General features: G+C 38.8%; 1 protein-coding gene across 17 annotated transcripts in view; it reads right to left on the bottom strand.

Annotated features, from left to right (window-relative positions):
- The window catches only part of LOC136845935 (phosphatase and actin regulator 3-like), an 873,386-nt gene that overhangs the window by 90,800 nt on the left and 767,586 nt on the right, over positions 1-15,000 (bottom strand). The gene's annotated exons all lie outside the window — the stretch shown is intronic.

Consider the following 15,000-nt stretch of genomic DNA (forward strand, 5'->3'; position numbering starts at 1 on the left):
TGAAAAGATATTATAAGATAAATTCCACTTTATAAAAAAAAGCAATTAATATCTGAGGAAGAATTAACGTTGATGGTAAGGACGCCTTGCTCTGGAATAAACTCTAAAATAATGACAGATCTATATTGCAAATGGTGGGTAAAGTATCATTAAAATAAGGAGAGGCAGGATTTTTATTCGATAATGGTAAGTATGAACAATGTCAATGTGAGAGGATGGAAAAGGACAACTCCACTACGACAACCTTTCATTGAGTAATTCATGAGACCTTCATTATTCAGAGGAACAGAGATTATTAATGACTTGTGAAAGGGCAGAGCAGTCGTATAATCTTTTTTTCTTCAAGACAAACTCAAAATGAACGGAGCAATTCATTGTATAAATTTTCTTATCAAGGACTAACTCAAAAGGACAATGAAAAATTATTGTAAGTCACCATTTTCTCCTAAAATCTGAAGTAAACCCTGCTCAGTACAGAGAGATTGATTAATCTACACACACACAATGGCGCCACAAGGCACTGGTTACTGATACCATAAAAAATCCTCTAAACATGTTTGTCATCCTCTACATATGCTTATCACAACCTCATTCACTACCAAAAGCCAGAAATCCAGAAACCACATCTACAAACAGGCTTAAATCACAATGATCTGCACTTTAATAAACGGTTCCTGAAATTTTCATCCCCACCTCAAAAAACTCCTGGTCACGAGGAGATTTACCTTGAAAACCTGACCAGAAGAAGAAGAAGAAGAAGAAGAAGAAGAAGAAGAAGAAGAAGAAGAAGAAGAAGAAGAAGAAGAAGAAGAAGGGAGTTTATGACATCTAGCCAGGACAGAACCTCCCAAAACACATTAATCCGTTCCGACGTCAACATTCCCATTTTATAAAACCCAGCTCTGAAGATACAAACATCGCTGGCACTCCAAGGGAAGGTGAGCGAAGCCTGTAATATTGGAGTGTGACCAACAAACAGGTCGGCGATAATCATTTTTGTTCAGAAAGCTCGATGATTACAGTCTCTCCTTTACGGATCATTTGCATTATGGATGAACACCATCTTAGCGCCATCTTGTCACCAGTCAGAGAGAGAGAGAGAGAGAGAGAGAGAGAGAGAGAGAGAGAGAGAGAGAGAGAGATCAATGTCACGTAAATAAGGTAGTCCATGAATCATTTATGCAAAATCACTTCCTTTGAGAGAGAGAGAGAGAGAGAGAGAGAGAGAGAGAGATAAATATGGTAGTCCAAGAATCATTTAAGACAAAACATTTCCTTTTAGTGAGAGAGAGAGAGAGAGATAAACTGTGTCACGTAAATATGGTAGTCCAAGAATCATTTAAGACAAAACATTTCCTTTTAGTGAGAGAGAGAGAGAGAGAGAGAGAGAGAGAGAGAGAGAGAGAGAGAGAGAGAGAGAGAGACTGCATCAAGTAAATAAGGTAGTCCATGAATTATTAATAAGCCAATATATGTGTGTACCAATAAATAATTGGAAATTAAAGGTTATAGTCCATTGGCTAGGGAGCTTGCCTCACCAGCTAGAGACCCTGGGTTCGATCACAGAGCGAGCAAGAACACTTTGGAAAGTTCCGTTCCTTCCCTTTAGAAACAAATAGTCAAAAGGAGTTTGGAACAAAATATCTACTGTGCAAGAAAGAAAATGGAATCATATAAAATGGGTAGTTTTAGTGTTCTGTCAATAAAATCTAGAAAATTCTGGTCTACCGCAATTTATTCAAAAAAGACTATCTGACATGACTCTCTTTTTATTATCATCTTAGTATATGGCTTGCAGTTTAAAAAAAAATGTGCAAATCCTTCTCGCTCTTAGTTTTTTCTCTCTCTTTTCAGTTTCAGCCTATAAGAGCTTTTAAAACAAAACTCAGCCACTTTTTATGCTTCTAAGCCCTTGAGGGCGTTTCTCTCTCTCTCTCTCTCTCTCTCTCTCTCTCTCTCTCTCTCTCTCTCTCTCTCTCTCTCTCTCAGAAACAACAGTAAAGGCAAGATTCACTTTCCCAATGCCTCAGACAATAATTCACTCAAAACTTGTCAAACATAAGAATAACTTTCAAAAAAAAAAATTAAAAAAACATACACACACACAAAACATTTTTCTCTGACAGCTTTAATCGAATAAGGCACTAGTGTTGAAAGAAGGTACACTCACCCTCGAAGCCTTAAGCAAAACTTTGAACAGTCATCTGCCGTTGTCTGGTGGGTTTCACTGATACAATCGTAAACAAACTTAGAGAGCACTTGCCTTGAATAAATTTGCGAGAAAAAAAAAAGGCAATGGAGTGCTTCAGAGGAAGCCAATGCAAATCCAGGCTGGAGAAGGAAGTGTGAGGAGGAAGTGTGATGGAGGAGGAGGAGGAGGAGGAGGAGGAGGAGGAGGATGAGGAGGAAGAGGAGGAGGAGTGAGGATGAAGTGTGAGAAAGGAAGAGAAGGAATTGTGAGGAGGAGGAGTAAGAGGAAATGTGAGGAAGGAGGAGGAGGAGGAGGAGGAGGAGGAGGAGGAGGAGGAGGAGGAGGTGGAGGAGTAAGAGGAAATGTGAGGGAGGAGGAGGAGGAGGAAGGCCATGGCAAGAGGTAAATGGAAATTCGTCGTGAGCAATTATCCAAAACCTGGAGTGACCTACGAAGAGTGTCTTTAAATGCGAATATGCAAATCATGAAGAGGCTGGAAACTGGAAATGTCAAGTGCGAAGGAATGATGTCTTTAGGGTGATTTAGACTCTGAGTGGGCATTAGGAGCAGACAGAATACAATGTTTCAAAAAAAAAAAAAAAAATATATATATATATATATATATATATACATAAATATATATATATATATATATATATATATATATATATATATATATATATATATATATATATATATATATATATATATATTTTATATAAAATAACGAGAAAGGTAATGACAATATATATATTAGCAAAAAATGCAAATACAATCATTATTATCAATGCGAATGGGGAAACATGTATAAATTCGAGTGCCTGTAATAATGAAATTATCTCATTCACATACATTTTTTCTTTTAAATTATACCTGTCAGGAATGCGGATAACACAAAAATAAAAAAATTAAAATTCTATCACCTAAAAAAAGAGACAAAAAATAAAATAAAAAAAAAGCTGAAGCGAAACGTGATCATACAACGCACCTGAGATAAAGTATACAAGGTTTAGTCTTCAATTACGTCTGTGCACCATCTTCCATAAAAACATGAATTCCAGGAAACCCAACTGCAAGTGACATTAACAAACGCCATATGTTCCTGCTATCGGGTTCCTTTTTGGTTCCTTTTTCCTTACCTGGTGGCCCGCAGAAATAGCAGCAGCAAGCCGCGCCCATGACTGTGGGGCAATCACTCTCCTGAACATGGCAGTCGAAGGGCCTGGTCCCAGGTCGTCCTCCACTTGCCGAATCGGGTACTGAAGAAGTTACGCTTTCAGTGCGACTGCCAACAACCTGACCGACATACCGCTCCTGCTACTGCTGCTGCCGCTAAGCGTCACAGTTACGCAAGAATGCAGCAGCAGGCAGCAGCTTTTTAAAAAAAAAAGCGGCGGTAGAAACGGTGTCAATCGAACGGTACGTACGCAAAAGCAATCCACTCGTAATTCCCTTGCGCTCTGTACTGCTTCGGTAGCGCCACGGAGGGCGGCGTTACCGAAGGAGTGTCGTCGCCTGACCTCGACGTAAACACTGTGACATCTGACCTTTTCTCTTGTTTCTATATATTGATCACTTTCTGAAAACAGAGCGGGATTATCTCACCAGCTATTTATGCGGCGACTTTGCTGGTGTACTCGTCTGAGCCTGAAATTAATATGAGATTTAGCAAACCTTCACTTTCCGGACTGTGCATATTAAATAACACATAAACACGAGGGCACAACCATGAACACAGGAATAATATTATTTTTGCACCATCACAACAGAAGCGTATCGCTCACCACATACAAATACACCGTGTGACGCTTTTGGAATCACAAGAGAGCAATCGCATAGCATACTAATGGTGTGGGGTTCACTTACCAACCCGATACATTCCTTCGATACACACAATAGCAAACAGCGCTCCACGACAACTAATACTCCCTTCCTCCTACAAGCATTAAATGAAAGGTCAAAATAGAGAAATGAAATAAAGAAGTACACCGAACGGCCTCGCGTCCATCTCCATTTCAAATTCCTTTGGTCCTAAAGTTCCATTTAAATTCCAACTTTTCTATGCAAATTATGCCTTCCATCACCAGCATCGGAAAAGAAAATTGGCCTCCGGGGAGTTTCAAATTACGATACTTTTGCCCCAGTCTAGACTTATCTAATCTAGGTAACGGTGTTTCTGCTCGTGGCGCCCTCATCCTCTCTCTCTCTCTCTCTCTCTCTCTCTCTCTCTCTCTCTCTCTCTCTCTCTCTCTCTCTCTTGAAACGCTGGTGGTGGTGCTATACGAACAGGAAGCGAGGGAGAGACACGGGGTATTAATCCTGCAAGCACTGAAGATCCTTCAGTCAAGAACTAAAGTGGATTGTCTTCCAGTGCCTATTTTTCCTTCTAAGGCTAATCACAGGGATGTTAAACTTCCAATAAAGAACCGGAAAAATACATTAACACCAACGAACACTATAAAAATAAAAGAATAACAATAATAATAACAAAAACAGCTACGTCGCATTCTCTCACGACAGGCCATAACAACGCCCTGCTTGCAAGAAAAGCTCAAGACAACTTGCAAAAGCTCCCGTGGCGGAAATTTCGCTGCAAATCCTCAAGTGGACATTACGGTCACTCTTTTTCACCACTGGACTCGTGGTAGTGGGTGGATATGAAGCGCTCTCAGTACACACTAGGTAAACACTGTCCCACCAGCCTAAGGAATGATCAATAACAACCCAACGACAAACACTCTCTCTCTCTCTCTCTCTCTCTCTCTCTCTCACGCGCACACAACGCTACTCTCGTTTCTTGTTTTATGCATTCCGCAACCTATTGTGCATTTGCCTTGCAGACTTATCTTTACTGATCTGGATTACAGAAAAGCTGTAATGTTGCTCATCAGAATTACAAAAAATCTGTAATGAACGAAAACATGGAATAATGTACATAGGATTTACCATCATGCGTTTACTGTTTTTCCTCTACTAAAGATATTCTTATTACGAATATTACTAGCAGTAGCGGTGGTATTACAGAAATCCCCAATAAATCGACATGCAAGTCACACAATAGACGAGTGACAGTGATGTTCCTATTGACAATTCTATAAATGTCAAACCTGTGCTCCATCTCTCACAAACAGTAACACACATACAAACATACAAACACACACTTCATACATACAAATGAACTAATCCTCGTCAATATCATATCTCAGAAGGGTAAAACATTAAATCTTTTGTATATCATCTCACACAAACAGTAACACATATACACATACAAACACACAATATACATGCGAATGAGCTATCTTAGTCCATATTACGTTTCTGAAGGCTAGATCATTAAATCTTTTGTATATCAATCTCACATACACGTACATACAAACACACACACACACACACAAACACTCACATCACACATACAAATGAACTAACCACAGTCAATGGTGTTTCTGAAGGCTAAACATTACATCTTTCGCATATCAACTTATGCTCCATCTCACAAAACCTAACACACATATACATATAAACACACACACATCATACATCCTACATGCAGAGGAACTAATCCTGGTCAATATTAGGTTTCTGAAGAGCAAAACTTTAAATCTTTCGTATATCAACCTTTGCTCTATCTCACACAAACAGTAACACACACACACATACATACAAACACACAAAGGAACTAATCCTATTCAATATTACGTTTCTGAAGGCTAATACATTACATCTTCTGTATGTCAACTCATGCTCCAGCTCACACAAACAGTAACACACATACACACACATATTAACACACACGCATTATACATGCAAATGAACTAATTCTTGTCAATATTATGTTTCTGTGGGCTAAAACATTAAATCATTTATACAAGAGGAAAACAAATTGGGTAAGTTTCATCTTTTCAAATACGTGTCACATGAGTCAGAGACTCCGTTGATTGAAAACAATGTTCTTACGACGACCATACACTTAGAAATCAGTGCAAATCTCCTAAAAACACTCGCTGTCAACCGAACATCTCGGCCATATTGGTCAAAATTACCTATAAGGCGTAAATCACTATTAAAGATGACGTAACTCACCAATAACCAGTGACGCTTCTATAACGATGGGTGCATTTGAAACATTAATCGTTTATCTAAATAACATTTACATCCTCTGGTTTATCACCTAATTGCCAATACTATCTGCCTTATGAAATTTAACTGTTCTAAAAATTTTAAGAGCTTTATAATTCATTAAAAAAAATTAAGAACGTCTCGAGTCGCAAGTTCAAAAGAGATCTCAACATCAGCTGCGCCTTGCGTCACCGGTTTATAGATCTATCGAGTGAAATTTTCCCCCCACTTAAGGGGACAATAAAACTAAGATCGTCGTAAAACATGTTTTACAGCACAACTTTCTCACTCCGCGTCTCCACGTCCGACCAGCTTTTACCTACGCTATGGTCTTCATCTATCACTCCAGTTTATCAATCTAGTCAACAGCAAAAACTATATAAATATATATTTCCTATGTCAACACCACAAATTAAATCTTTTCCACTTTCTCATTTCGTGTGAAATTAATTCTTTTGTGACCATGGAGAGTAACTCTTAGGCAAAACCATATTTAACCCGGTGAAAACAAACACACACACACACACACACACACACACACACACACACACACACACACATATATATATATATATATATATATATATATATATATATATATATATATATATATATATATTCTTGTATAACTGAATGACGAAAAATATGGAACGTGATGAATATACGAATAAAGACAAAATCCACGAAGGAAACAGACACAACGGAGTGCTGCACGTAAAGGACTAACGTCGAAAGGCCTTCCAGCACTCCGTTGTTTCACTTTCTTTCGTGGATTTTGTCTTTATATATATATATATATATATATATATATATATATATATATATATATATATATATATATATATATATATATATATATACACTTATTTCATAAGATCAATCCCAGCCACAAATCCTAGGCTCTCCTCTAAAGAGGGCAGAGCATGTAAAGTCTCTCAACTGTACATTCAATCCTACAAACTGAAATGAAATTGTGAAAACAATAAGACAGCCAAAGAATATTGTGTCTGCGACGAAGGCGTGAAAGGACTCCCAGTGGTTAGTCCTGCTGTCACGTAGGGAAATTTAATATCCTTCCTCTTTCCGTGGAAGACTATCCTTCCTCTTTCCGTGGAAGACGAACCAAGATGGCCTCCTATTATTATTATTATTATTATTATTATTATTATTATTATTATTATTATTACCCAACGCCTCCCTCAATACACACGCACACATACACGATGCAGTGTATGTACCGAAATATATTCGAATTAATGTATGTATTCAACGATAAAATTTACGTATGCAGGAAGAACTTTACTTTCACACTAAATAACTGGACGCTTTCCATACAAATCTCGAAAGACAGTAACAGCTTTATATATCAAAAGTTTATTCCGATAAATGTCTCCAGTTTATAAAGCTGGCAAGAGAAACGCCATGCATTCAAATTGCATTTCTGAATGAATGACTTGTGGGTTTGGATACTAGGCAGAAAACTAACTGATTTGAAATGTAAACAAAACAGATGATATTTTGGCGTAGTTATAAATATCGCCTTAATTATGTATGTTTAACTCATCAGCATCGTATTTTGTAATCGATAATCAATTCCTTTTAGCTTTCCTCGCCCACACATATTTCAACAGCTACTGATTTCCATTAAGAAAAATTAATAACCAAACTGCATTACCCACATGTAATACTTTGGAGGAGGTTACTTTCACAACGTACCAACTCCATCACAGAACGCGCATTCATATTCCAAAAACATTACTCCCTTTTTGGTGTTGGTGTTGCTGTTTGTTGCTGTTTTCCGAACACGAGTGCAAACCACGGGCTCTAGCCAAAACAATCGGCGAGAGGAGTAAACGTACCGCTGAAGTCAAAAGCACGAGAAGCAATATTTTAAGACACAAAGAGAAACGAACTCGGAAGACTCCATCAAAGATTCCATCAGTCAGAAGTCCCAGGGATTGACTGAATCCCATCAGGCAATAAAAAGTAAAGGAGTGACGGACATCAGAATCATTTTAGGGCAGGAGAAATGAATGATAACTCATCAGCAAGACGCAGAGAACAACAAGACCCGAGTCCATTCAGTACAAGGGTTCTTTGTAGCCCACGAGAGTAAGTAACTGGCCGACAAAATGCAAGCAGTGAATCTTGCGTCATAGAAAAATGGGAAGGTCAGGCAGCAAAGAGGGAGGGGGGTAAGGACTGGATAGGATGGGACCCGGAGGAGAGAGAGAGAGAGGGGAAGGGTAGGGTCTTCATATCCTGATGTCTGCCAGGGGAAGGATTGGAGGAGGAGGGGGGGGGTCATAGTCGAGGCCTGACGAAGGGCTGAGAGAGAGAGAGAGAGAGATTCGACGTTTTCGTAACAATCACTCTAGGAAAAAGATCATCACCACAATGAGACCATCACCATTACGGCTCTTACCAAACACATCACAGCACTGGTGCACAAAACACCTGGGCTAAAAAGAAGAGAGAGAGAGAGAGAGAGAGAGAGAGAGAGAGAGAGAGAGAGAGAGAGAGAGAGAGAGAAACAATACGCCCACTGGTGTGTGTATGCAAATTTCACTAAACTAAATGAACCTGCCCAATACACACGCACGTACAAAGTACATTCCCTACACGCCAATACACAGTACACTTTTTAATCATGTGAACATCTAAGGATCTTGACCAGCACAGCGAGGGATCAATGCCGTTTCTTGCATTTACATAGGATATGCTCTGTAGGATATGCACTGCTCAAGATAGGGAGGGGGAATGGCAGGATTGCTAGGGGGGCGTGCTTGCTATACGCAGGAGAACACACGAACCAACACACACAAAAAATCATTTAAAGGGAGGGTCACTACGTCAAGACTGGTCTACACAGAGGCACACAAGGTCACGGAGGAGTAAGTAAGGTCACTACGCAAAAAGGTTACGACAGCAGGAGCAGGAGGAACAAGAGAGCAGGAGCAGAGGCGCACCGCACACCACCACTTCAGGCACCTAGCAGAATCGCAACTGACGGCGACTCAGAAGTGATGGTGGTGGAGGAGGCGAAGGGGCAGCAGCAGAGGCAGCAGCTGCTGCAACAGCAGAGAGGCACAGCAGAGGCAGCAGCAGCAGCACAGGACGTAGAAAGGGAGGAGGAGGAGGAGGAGGAGGAGGATTGTGCCTCTAACGTGATACTGGTTGGCTGTGTCCGAATGCACTGGTTGGGCTCGTGTGAATATGTATAGTGTTCGAGGGTCAGCTTACTAAGGGGGGGTGTCATCACTATCCATCGCCACAATCCGTCACTATCGCAATCACAATCACGTTTCCCCTGGTTTCTCCTTCGATACTGCTACTGCTGTTGTGAGCTTGGGAGTGGGAATGGGAGGTGTTCCAACCCTTGAAGCCCTTAGCAGGATTACAGCAAAATCCGATTCCCTATGAAATCCGCACTTCATTTCTCCTCGGGTGTGTGTTGTCAGAGAGAGAGAGAGAGAGAGAGAGAGAGAGAGAGAGAGAGAGAGAGAGAGAGAGAGAGAGACTACGGTTATTACGAACACTTGCTACGCTTTGAATTGCCCAACATCACGAAGGTCCTTGTCAGGAGAGGAAGACGAAACAGAAAGAAAAAAAAAATATAATAAGATTGGCAAATAGCTGCCTTGAATATCAAAGGAGACCGACAATTCGGTCCTTTTTTGTAGATGGGGCCACAGTGCCTCTCAAGGAGAAGGAGATAAGTCGAAAAATAAATGACAATACAAACATTACAAGAGAAAAGAGAATAACCAAGTTTCACAAGATATGATTTATGGCTATTTTTTTCTTTGAGGGATCAAGAGTAAACCAAAGGAGAAGTATAAACTATAAAGGAATAGGAAAACTTTAATATTACTAAATGCAAATAAAAAGATAAAAAAAACATTGATTTGATCATAGTATCCAAAAAACTTACATTCAATTCATAGTTAAACTCAAGGATAACTATTACATAATGTATAGTCCAGTGTTTCTCAACCTTTTTTGGCCCATGCACCCTTCAACCATATGTCAAACTGTCATCCACCCCTCTTTCCAAAATTGTCTGCCTCAAAAGGTGCATTCCAGATAATATGAATACAATACTAAAAATCTTTATTCACTATTCCCCCCACCTTTGATACTCTGAAATTCGCCCTGGTTGAGAACCACTGATGTATACTACGGAAGTTCCAGCGGAAATGAAAGTGAAAATTATTTACATAGTATACACATACATGATTATATATATATATATATATATATATATATATATATATATATATATATATATATATATATCTATATATATATATATATATATATATATATATATATATATATATATATATATATATATATACACACACACACACACTCCAAACACCTCCCTCCCCCACCTTATACCACGACCCTTCACTTGCAAAATCTCCTTTGTTTTTTTCAAAGAATAACCTAATCGGCTTTGCCTCATTAAATGTCCCTAAGCTCTGAGAAAAACACCGAATCACTGGTGCTGCTGCAAAGTAACTGATTCGTTAAAGAATCACTCCTGTTAAGTCAATGGTTTAGTTAAAGCTGTCATCTTACTGCAGACGTCGAATCACGCCGCTGATTCTCGAGCCCGTATTCCTGGACACGAGCGGATTCGATACAGACATGTAAATGAAGGTTGAGTAACTACTACGCTACACGTACTCAAGTAATTCGAAGCAAACCACCGCCACTATTTCAAATGGAGATCCTCACACTCTTCAAAATACACACAATACAGAAGTGTATGGCCGCCTGTGCATGAGATACGCAAGAGAGCGAGTACGTGCGCGCGCATGCACAAGCAGCAGCAGACTATCCACCGCTTTTAGACGCAACGAATAAATAAAACAGACTTCGCACTCGATAATGACAATAGCGATTCTGGCCATGAAATCTCTCCGTTACTTTTTGATATGCACTTCCCGTAATCCCGAGGCATCAACTTTAAGCTGCACACTAACACACAAACATAAACACACGCACAAACACACACACACACACACAGCTGAAGAGAGGTATCATGTATAGGGGAGGGGAAGGGGGAAGAGGAGGGGATGGAGGGGGGAGACAAAGAAATACAATACGTGAGAGTAGGAGATTTAGCTCACCTGCAATATAACGAGTGTTAGTCACACTTGTGAGGGCCAGAGTGGTGGTCCACTTCCACATAACAAATGAACGTAACTGATAGATGTAAATAATAAATGTGACGGCGAAAATCATTACTATAATATAAAGTTCTCACTATAATAACATTGAGGACAAGCAAGGCTGTTTTGTGCGAGCAAAGACACCTTTAACAACGCATCTTCTGATTTTCCTCCATATTCGTGTAAGATTCACGTATCCAAATAGTTACCATCACCAATACTATGGTCGTGTTCATGAAGGTGGTGAAGAGAGATAAATTTGGAAGAAATCATAGCAGGTATTATTTATTATTTTAGGACCTTTATTTCTTTTTTATTTTTATTATTCTTATTTATTTATGTTTATTTATTTTTATTTATTTCCTTTTACTGGTGAAAATAATGATAATAATAGATGAAGATTATATAGAAAAACACAAAGAAAACCATAGGCGTAGACAGAGATAAAAACCTTCACCACTGTACATACACACGTATATATTTATATACATACTGTATATATATATATATATAAATATGTGTGTGTGTGCGCGTAAATCCCAGCAACTGTAATGAAACCCCCCGCCACTGAAAATCCAGAAGTGAAAAAGTTTCTGCGCCACCTACAACGTACAAAGGACACTCGACACTGATTAATAATGCAGAAGGCTGAAAGGCGCCGTGGCCCTCAGAGACGCTATTTTTATTCCTAACAATTATTATTTCACTTAATAACGCCATCAGAGCTCCTACATATCACGTACGATAAAGGATACCTGACGCCACGCTAAATATCCTTCTGGGGGAATTCAGAACAAAATGGAAGTGAAATGCCTGACAAGGGAAGGTAATATTTCAATCTAGAAAACAGAATGGGGGGGGAGTGATGGTAGAGAGAGAGAGAGAGAGAGAGAGAGAGAGAGAGAGAGAGAGCAATCTGTTGGTTACGTAAGCTTTCGGTAGTGCTACCGGACACCGTAGAATTCTGCCGAACACAATGACAACTCATTGTTGGAAAAATAAATTTATATCATATCAGTTGGTTATATTTTTTTGACAAACACGTTTACCTGTAAGAAAGGGAGGTTGTTTCCACAGAGAAAACACCATTATATATATATATATATATATATATATATATATATATATATATATATATATATATATATATATATGCATATATGTATATATATGTATTTATATATACACAGTATATATTGTATATGTTTTCTATTTGTATGCAATGCATCACCAGTGACAAAAACACTTAATATTATTTTAAAATAAAACCGACAGCTAACAGAAATTAGAAGAGAGAGAGAGAGAGAGAGAGAGAGAGAGAGAGAGAGAGAGAGAGAGAGAGAGAGAGAGAGAGAGCTCTGATATGCAAAACAGATCTCAAACACCAGGGTAGAAGGAAGGACAAGGCACAATCCACTTCCCTTTCAATCCGAATGATATAGCCTACACACAAACCGTTGGAACAGACAACCATTCGTCTGGACCACAGTTATCAATAGGGAGATATAAATAGGCAACGGAAGCATACTCCTCAGAATCTTCCCTCACTCCCTCCCTCCCTCTCCCACTCTCACTCCCTCCTAACAGGAGCATCCCTCATTCATAGAAGCAGCAACTGAAATAACACATGAGATTTCCTGCCACTAAGGGGGTCTTAAAAGGCTCTTGTATTAAAGAGGGTTATGATCAACCATCTCTCTCTCTCTCTCTCTCTCTCTCTCTCTCTCTCTCTCTCTCTCTCTCTCTCTCTCCTGCATACACTAAGCATGCGGCTGCCTCTCCAGTGAAGCTCGCCAGTTCAAAAACCTAGCTTGAAGCTAGTCTCCAGGTACACGATTGAGGCAGGTTCGAGCTATTGATGACCTAGATATTCCTCTCTCAATAAATATATATATATATATATATATATATATATATATATATATATATATATATATATATATATATATATATATATATATATATATATATGTATAAAAATATACATACATATATACACATAAATTTCTGAATCACATCGGGATCGAACCAGGTCTTTCTACTGAAAGGCAAAGGGCGCTACCAACTGAGCCACAACTTTTTAAGACCTGTGAGGTTCAGTTGGTAGCGCCTTTGCCTTCCAATTGAAAGAGCTGTTCTGACCCCGATGTGAGCAGAGATGTGTATACACAAACACATATATATACAGTAATATGTAATATATATATATATATATATATATATATATATATATATATATATATATATATATATATATATATATATATATATATATATATATATATATATATATATATATATATATATATATATATATATATATATATATATATATATATATATATAGATATATATATAGAGAGAGAGAGAGAGAGAGAGAGAGAGAGAGAGAGAGAGAGAGAGAGAAAATGCTGAAGGAAGAGGAAACCCAACGAAGAAGCCTCTCGACGCCGACGTTCTATTAGTCAGCCTCCATGACTGATACACCCGTCAGGTGGAAGTGACAACCCCACCCGGCGACTCCTGACGAAATGACGATAAACGCGGAAGGAGACGAAGGAGAAGAAGAAGAAGAAGAGGCAGAAGAAGAAGAAGATGATGAAGAAGAAGGAGAAGAAGAAGAAGCGGAAGGAAATGAGAATCAAGGGATGAAGAAGCAGAGGAGGAGGAGGAGGAGGAGGAGGAGGAGGAGGAGGAGGAGGAGGAGGAGGAAGGAGGAAGTGCAAGAAGAAGTAAAAAAAGAGGTGGAGGATGAAGTGGAAGAAGCGGAAGAAGAAAAATTGAACAGAAGAAGAAGAAGAAGAAGAAGAAGAGGAAGAGAATAGAGGCCACACAGAAATCGCAAGTCAGGAAAACACGCCAAGCCATAAACACCAAAGATGAAACGCAAGGGAAAATGCAATAAATAAGTGTGGAAAAGCTTGCGAAGTTATAAGCCATAAATATGCCACGGGAAGTGTAAGACCGACAAGTGAAAATAAGAACCGACCAAGGACATAGATAAAACTGACAAGACACTAACAGCACGTTGAATTTAGAAATGTCTGTTACAATCGCGTTTACGACAGGTATACAATACAGCCTCAGGGAGGGTTGAAAAATGCAGCAATATGTAGATAATATTTATAATATAGAGTAAAAATACATACATATATGTATGTATGTATGCATGTATGTGTATATATAAACATATTATTATATATGTAGAGTCTACTGGTCACTTTTTACCAGATACATATGTAACTGTAATAGCCACAATACTCTCTTAACTTTCTCGAATTCTTTGCGCATTTTTGGGAAACGCTTGTCACTACAAAGCCTTAAGATCCAAGTGCAAGAAGTATGAAGAAATTCTGATGTCCGGTGGCGGGAAACGAACCCGGGTCCCCTAATCAGAACGAGGTACCGTTGTCAACCTGACCTTCTTGCACCAAAAAACCAGGGAAGAATTCGTGAAAGCTAAAAGGGTATTGTGGCTATTACAACTACATATATATACAGTATATATAT

The sequence above is a fragment of the Macrobrachium rosenbergii genome, chromosome 14 (genome assembly GCF_040412425.1).
Source record: "Macrobrachium rosenbergii isolate ZJJX-2024 chromosome 14, ASM4041242v1, whole genome shotgun sequence".
Lineage (NCBI taxonomy): Eukaryota > Metazoa > Arthropoda > Malacostraca > Decapoda > Palaemonidae > Macrobrachium > Macrobrachium rosenbergii.